This window comes from Ailuropoda melanoleuca, unplaced genomic scaffold (assembly GCF_002007445.2).
Source record: "Ailuropoda melanoleuca isolate Jingjing unplaced genomic scaffold, ASM200744v2 unplaced-scaffold8698, whole genome shotgun sequence".
NCBI classification, from domain to species: domain Eukaryota; kingdom Metazoa; phylum Chordata; class Mammalia; order Carnivora; family Ursidae; genus Ailuropoda; species Ailuropoda melanoleuca.
In genome coordinates, this window is record NW_023254100.1 from 1 (window position 1) to 7,992 (window position 7,992).

A 7,992-nucleotide genomic window follows, 5' to 3' on the forward strand; every position below is an offset into this window, starting at 1 on the left:
ATAGGAAATGCTGGAGAAGGAAGAGATAACTAGAAGCAGAAGAGAAAGAGTTCTCTAGTCCTTTTTCATAATCAATATGGAGCTGATTCCTTTGTCTGGCAGAGAGCCTGCCCTTGAGGAATGAGGGAATGCTCTAGTAGTGATCAGCGATGGGAAGAAGATCACACAGGATGAGCGGACCTCAGGAACCAAGAGACCGGCATGCATGGGTCAGCACCCCTGCAAGACTGTGCATCCAGGCCGTGACCATGAAGACAAGCGAGAGAAGAGAGACTAGACTCCCCACAGGTACCCAAGCAGGCTGGTGGGGTGCACCTAGCAGAGGAAAAGGCAGCTCACCAAGACACATTCCACTTAGCGGCCTAATTATGCCAACCATCACATAAACGATTCAGGTCAGAGTGGTGGCATAGAGAGCCTGGGCCAGGACTCAGAGGCCTGTGCTCCAGACACAGCTATTACTGCAATTCTCTGTGAACTTAAGCCCATTGCTTTACCTCTCTCTGCCTCATTTTCTCTATCTATAAAATGAAAACAAGAAACAAACAAAGAGAGGAGGGGAAGGGAGGAAAGAAAGAAATGAGGAAAACTCTCAACTCTTTCTAAGACACCCCAACCACAATGCCATTGTTCAGCCGACTGGGGAAAAGTGTCTACCAGACACAGACCAGGTCATTGCCATGACAGTCCCAGGGTGTCACGGAAGAGCGCCCAGGGGTGGAAGTCCTTCGTACGAGTAAAAAATGCAGCCAATAGGCAATAGAGAAAATGATGCTCAAGGCCAGGCTGTGTACAACTTTGAACATGTTACTGGCTTGGGGTAGAAAAATCCTGGTTTCTTCTCTGCTAAAGATTTATGAGTAAATATGAGCCCTCCGCTCTCCAAGGGTGCCCTATATCTCTTGGTGAATCATGGTTCTCTGCACTGTTTTTACAAAAACGTCTGTGTGTTGCCAACTGTGTATGCAGCATGATTGAAGATGCTGAATGGGGTTTTGTAAATAAGATACTGGACCATAAACTCCAGATGGAGGGAAAAGCAAACACAGAAGAAATTAAGTGACCAGATGATTGATACAGATGCGAAGTGTTTTTTTTTCTTTTTTCCTAATTCTTTGCAGAGTGTCCAACAAAGAGAATGGAAGAGGCGGACCTACTCAATCAAACCACTTCCATGACATACATTAGGCTTAGAGGCTTATCTGTCAATCAGAAAGTGCAGATGACTGTGTTTGCCCTGTTCCTCACTTCCTATGTCCTGACACTGATTGGGAACATCCTCATTGTCATAACTATTATCTATGACCGCCGGCTCCATACCCCTATGTATTTCTTCCTCAATACCCTATCTTTTATTGATGTCTGCCACTCCACGGTCACTGTCCCCAAGATGCTCAGAGATACGTGATCAGAAGTGAAGCTCATCTCCTTTGAGGCCTGCGTCACCCAGATATTCTTCCTGCACCTCTTTGCTTACACTGAGATCTTTCTCCTCACTGTCATGGCCTACGATCGGTACGTGGCCATTTGCAAACCCCTGCGGTACATGACAGTGATGAACTGGAAAGTATGTGTGCTGCTGGCTGTGGCCCTCTGGACGGGGGGCACCATCCACTCCATATAGCTGACCTCCCTCACCATCAAGCTGCCCCACTGTGGTCCTGATGAGATTGATAGCTTCTTCTGGGATGTGCTCAGGTGACCAAACTGGCCTGCACGGACACCCACATCATTGAATTCCTCATCGTCTCCAACAGCGGGCTGATCTCAATGGTCTGTTTTGTGGTCCTCGTGGTGTCCTATGTGGTCATCCTGGTGAGCCTTAGGCAGCAGATCTCTGAAGGCAGGCGGAAGGCCTTATCCACCTGTGCAGCACACCTCACCATCTCCACTCTTCCTGGAACAATGCATCTTCATCTATTCCCATCCATCCACCAGCCTCCCGGAGGACAAGGTGGTGTCTGTGTTCTTCACCGCAGTGACCCCTCTGCAGAACCCCATCATCTATACTCTCAGGAATGAAGACATGAAGAATGCCTTGAACAAGTTCATGGGGAGGTTGGAGGGGAGAGTGAAAAAATGACAATGTCTAGGCTCTTAAGAGACCTGGTGCTCCACATCCAAGAAACACCTTGCAAAGAATAAGTTCCCTAACATTTATCGGCTTTACGACTTATAAATTCTCTTCGGTCCAATATTTGACAATCATAACAGTAGCTGTGATTTTCAGGATCTTCCATACGCTAGAAATTGTTCTAGGCACTCTGTATTTACTCCATGCCCACAGCCACTTGAGAGGTAGATTTTATGCTTGTTTACAATGATGGAGCGAAAGCTCCGAGAGAGCCAAGGGCATGCCCAAGGTCACCCAGCTACAAAATGCTGGAAGCAAGCTATTAAGCCAAGTGCATCAAAACAAACTCATGCTATTTTCACCACACCATGTCGCCTCTCCGGGGTGTTGTCTTAGGGTGGTTACTAATGTTGAAATGAACCTTTAGATTGCTGGGCAGCACTTGACTACATAATTCACTCAGATGCTTGCCTAAATGGCTCAGCAAACACTGGTGACTCAGACCAAGTGAGTTTGCTTATGACTTCAGTCATGTAGAAAGAAGACTTGAGTCACTGAAGGTACTGATATCCTCAAGCGGCCAGGAAAAATCTGCCATCAGAGCAATGAAATGGGGATATCTTACTATTCATTCATTTGACAAATTTTTACCAAGAACCTATTATGTGCTAAGGACCAGGCTTACAATAACACACACACAAGCACACACACACAGACACAATAGTCCCTCCTTTATGTAGTTTATAGTCTAGTGAAAGTAGGAAACAAAAATATAAACAAATGCATTTATTTACAGATCATAACAAATCCTGTAAAACACACACACACACACACACACACACACACACTGAATGTTGATAGAGAGTTTCAGAAAAGACTGTCTTCAGAGTGGGAAGGCAAAGAGGGTCTCTTTGAGAAATGACATAGAAGCTAAGATCGGAAAGATAAAAAGGAGGCCTGCATGAGAAAAGACAGGTGATGAACATTCTAGGCAGAGGAAATGGCAAGTGTTCGAAAGACCCTGGCTTGGTCCAAGCAAAGAAAAGGTAGTGTGGTTACAGCTTACACCCTAAGGCAGAGAATGGTGAGAGATGACAGTGAAGAGGTCAAAAGAATACTTTCACATCCTCTCAAGGGTCAACCAACTTTCAAAATGGTGCCAAGACAAGGCAAGGGGGAAGAAAGTCTTTTAAAGTGGTACTGGATCATCTAGGTAGATGGGAAAAATTAATCTCAACCCTCATCTCACACCATGTATGAAAGGAAACTTAAGATGGATCACAAACCTAAAATTTAAAGCTGAACTGTAAAATTTCTAAAAGAAACTAGGAGAAAATCTTCAAGACTTCGGGGGAGGTGAAGATTTCTTAGGACACAAAAGGCATCAATATTAAAAGTAAAAGAATGATAAATAAGACTTAATCCAAATATAAACTTCCGCTCTTCAAAATATATCATTCAGAAAATAAAACTGCAAGCCACAGCATGAGAAAAAATATTACCAAGACATATATCCAACAAAGATCTTGTATCCAGAATATATAAAGAATACTTTGTTTACTCTTACAACAAAGTGACAAGAAGAAAAAACTAATAATAATAAATGAGCAAAATATTTGAACAGACACATCACAACACAAGATATAGGAAAAGATAATAAGCAGATTAAAAGATTCTCAGCATCATCAGTAATTAGGGAAATGAAGAGTAAACCACAGGAATTTTAGGCCTCACTAGAAGGCCTAAAATTAAATATTGAAAATAACAGTTATTGGATGTTAAACTCTTCTACTTCTGATGAGAACGTGAAATCATACAACCACTTTGGGGGCACCTGGCTGGCTCAGTCAGTGGAGCGTGAGACTCTTCATCTCAGGGTCATGAGTTCGAGACCCACAGCAGGGGTAGAGTTTATTTAAAGATAAACAACTTCAAAAAATCCTACAACCACTTGGAAAAACAGCCTTCTAGTTTCTTACGAGCTGAATATACACTTACTATATGATCCAAGAATTCTACTCCTAGGTATTTATCCAGGAGAAATGAAGACCTGTGGCCAAAATAACCTGTAAGTAAACATTTATATCTACTTTATTCACAACTGCCAAGAACTGAAAACACCCAAATGTCCATCAGTAAATGACTGAATAAACAACTGTGGCATACCCATACCAGGAGATATTATTCAATAATAAGAAGAAACAAACTGCTAATACCCACAAAAGACATAGGTTAATCTCAGAAACTGCATGCAGAGCTAAAGAAGTCAGGCACAGAAAAGTTCGTACTGTATGATTCAATGTATATGAAGCTCTAGGAAAGACACATCTAATTCATAGCAACAAAAATCAGATGCTTGCATGCTCGGCAGGACATAGAGGGATTGGCTGTGAAGGGACTGAAGAAACTCTCTAGGTGATGGAAATGCCCTATATCTTGACTGGAGACATGGTTATGTGTGTGTATATATACATTTGTCAAAATTTCTCAAACTGTCCAATTAAAATGCCTGCATTTTATGGAACTAAATTCTACACCAATAAACCTTATTTTACAGTAAGTTCTTTCTACATTTCTACGTTGATTTTATCCAAGTATTATGAAAAATACAAAATAGATGCAGAAATGAGGAATCACGTTCAAAGTAACAGTTTAATTCACTGTAAATCATTGACGGCTTAAATAAACACCTTGAATCTACATTGAAAGGCAAAATTAAAACCACTTTAATTTATAGAATCTAAGTGTGATATCGCTTCCCAGAGGCAATAACCCACAGAATCCACAAATCAAGAAAACAAGTTCTCTTGCAATTGTACCTGGTCCTGAAACTCAATCCATGCCCCGAATTGTGATCTTTTACCAGTGAAACCAGAAGACTTCTTTAAAGTTTTCCAGATTCTTTTTTTTTTCAGATTTTATTTATTTATTGGAGAGAGTGAGAGAGCACGAGTGGAGTGAGGGGCAGAGGGAGAAGCAGACTCCCGTCTGAGCAGGGAGCTGCACTCCAGGCTCCATCCTGGGACTCCGGGATCGTGACCTGAACCGAAGGCAGACACTTAACTGAGTGAGCCTTCGAGGAAGCCCCAGATTCTTTTTCCTTTAGGTTCCACCGTGATCGTTTCCTTTATGTAAGTAAAAGTTAATAAGTCCTTCCCTTTAAAAAGAAGTTCTGCTCTGTGCCATTTGATCTACTGACTCTGTTTTACTTCTATTTTCTTGTTAAAGATATGCCCATAATTATACTTGTGACTCCAAATCCATTGTGTGCCTGACTTCATAAAAAAACCTGTTTCTGTCTGAGATGCTTGATGGCACTTTTTACCTCCTCGTTCCTCAATGTGTAAATGAGGGGATTTAGTTGAGGGGTGACCGCTGTGTAGAAGACGGACACCACCTTGTCCACGGAGAAGCTGGTGTCTGCCCGAGTGTAGAGGAAGATACATGGTCTGAAGAAGAAGCCAACCACCATGAAGTGGGCTGAGCAGGTAGACAGGGCTTTCCAGCCCCCCTCAGCTGAGTATTTTCGAAGAGAAACCAGGATGACCGTGTGAGAGGTGACCAAAGCCGGGAAACAGGTGAGGGAAACCGTTCCACTGTTAGACACAATGAGCATTCCCGTGAGGTACGTATCTGTGCACGCCAGCTTGATGACAGAGGGCACATCGCAGAAGTAGCTATCAATAATGTTGGGGCCGCAGTAAGGTAGACAAATGGTTAGGAAGGTCTGCGCCAGAGAGTGAACAGTACCCCCCAACCAGAGAGCAAACACGCGCTGTACACAGACCTGATGTTCATCACATTGGGATAGTGCAGCAGAGCACAGATGGCTCCATAACGATTATANTCTCCATAAAGATCATAAGCCATGATGGTCAGCAGAAAGATCTCAGCACAAGCAAACAGATGTAGAAAGAACGGCTGTGTGATGTAGTTATCAAAGGAAATCATCTTTCTCTCCAAAAGCAAGCCCTCTAGCATCTTGGGCACAGTGACAGATGAGTGGCAGATGTCAATAAAGGACAGATTGCTCAGGAAGAAGTACATGGGGGTATGGANGATCTCAGCACAAGCAAACAGATGTAGAAAGAACAGCTGTGCGATGCAATTGTCAAAGGAAATCATCTTTCTCTCCAAAAGCAAGCCCTCTAGCATCTTGGGCACAGTGACAGATGAGTGGCAGATGTCAATAAAGGACAGATTGCTCAGGAAGAAGTACAAGGGGTTATGGAGACACAGACTAAAAACTATAGTAAATATGATGAGAGTGTTCCCCAAAAGGGTCAGTACATATGTGATGGAGAATGCTACAGAAAATAGTACCTCCAGCACCCAGTTCTCAGTGAGTCCCAAGGAGACAAATTCAATCTCTCTTGTTTGATTTAGAGCATCCATCTGATGAATTGTCAAAGGACCTTGTGGCGGAGGCGGTGGGGACCATGAAAGCTAATTTAGCTTTAATATTACAGGACCGGAACTCACTGAAGTGATTCTACATTCCATTATGAATTGCTTATTTATTATCAGGGCATATAAAATAGAAGAGCAACCTAATAGCGACTGTTACAATACACCCATTACGTACCAGGAGCTGTTCCCNATAGAGCATCCATCCAATGAATTGTCAAAGGGCCTTGTGGCGGGGGGGGGGACATGAAAGCTAATTTAGCTTTAATATTACAGGACCGGAACTCACTGAAGTGATTCTACATTCCATTATGAATTGCTTATTTATTATCAGGGCATATAAAATAGAAGAGCAACCTAATAGCGACTGTTACAATACACCCATTACGTACCAGGAGCTGTTCCCAGCATTTTATATACACATTTCTATTAACCACAACTGCACCGTAGCACAGGCATTACTATTCCTGGCTTGCAGATGAGATACATGAATCAGACAANTCTGGCTTTCAGATGAGATACATGAATCAGACAAGAATAAGTTAAGTTGCCAAAACCCTTAGCCACTAGTTAGCTGACTTTTTTCATTTCGGTCTAACCCACAGATAACACCAAATTAATCTTCCAAAATATGACTCCCAACTAAAGTCTTTCACCATTTCACTCTTCCTATCAAATTAAATGTACATCCAAAGCCTGCAACAGNTGTGCATCCAAAGCCTGAAACAGACTAATACCTGTTTATTTTTCCAGTCTGGAATCCTCCTTTTTCCCCTACGTACTCCTCTCTCCAAGCAGGTTGGTTACTGTTCCTGCCATGTTACCCCCAACTTTAAGAAAACTTCTCTGGGGGGAATCCTCCTTTTTCCCCTATGTACTCCTCTCTCCAAGCAGGTTGGTTACTGTTTCTGCCGTGTTACCCCCACCTTTAAGGAAACTTTGCTGGGAACGCCTGGGTGGCACAGTCATTAAGCCTCTGCCTTTGGCTCAGGGCATGATACCGGCATTCTGGGAATGAGCCACACATCAGGCTCCTCCACCAGGAGCCTGCTTCTTCCTCTCCCACTCCCCCTGCTTGTGTTCCCTTTCTCGCTGGCTGTCTCTGTCAAAAAAGTAAATAAATAAAATCTTTTAAAAAAATAAAAAGAAAAAAAGAAAACTTTGCTGATACAATCAAATCCTATATCTACTCTTTCATGCCTATTTTATGGTACTGAAATATTAAGAAAAAAAACACTTGTTTCTGTTTTCCATTACATTTAAGTTTTCTAAAAAGCAATAACTACTGGGGCACCTGGGTAGCTCAGTTGGTCACGTGTGTGATTTTCAGTTTTGGCTCAGGTCATGATGTCAGGGTTGTGAGATCAAGCCCCATCTCTCTCTCTCTCTCTCTCTCTCTCTCTCTCTCTCTCTCACAGGAGTAACTAAATCTTTTCTTAAAAAAAGATCTTATTCTTCATAGTATATTTTGGTATTATCTACCTAGATGCCAACCAAGACAAGAGGAGAAA

At 42.5% G+C, this 7,992-nt stretch overlaps 2 pseudogenes; one reads left to right on the forward strand and one right to left on the reverse strand.

Moving 5' to 3' along the window:
• Positions 1 to 1,138: 1,138 nt before the first annotated feature.
• On the forward strand, positions 1,139 to 2,083 carry LOC117800888 (annotated as a pseudogene).
• A 3,268-nt stretch (positions 2,084 to 5,351) lies between these two features.
• LOC117800889 lies at positions 5,352 to 6,469 on the reverse strand (annotated as a pseudogene).
• Between the last annotated feature and the right edge of the window lie 1,523 nt (positions 6,470 to 7,992).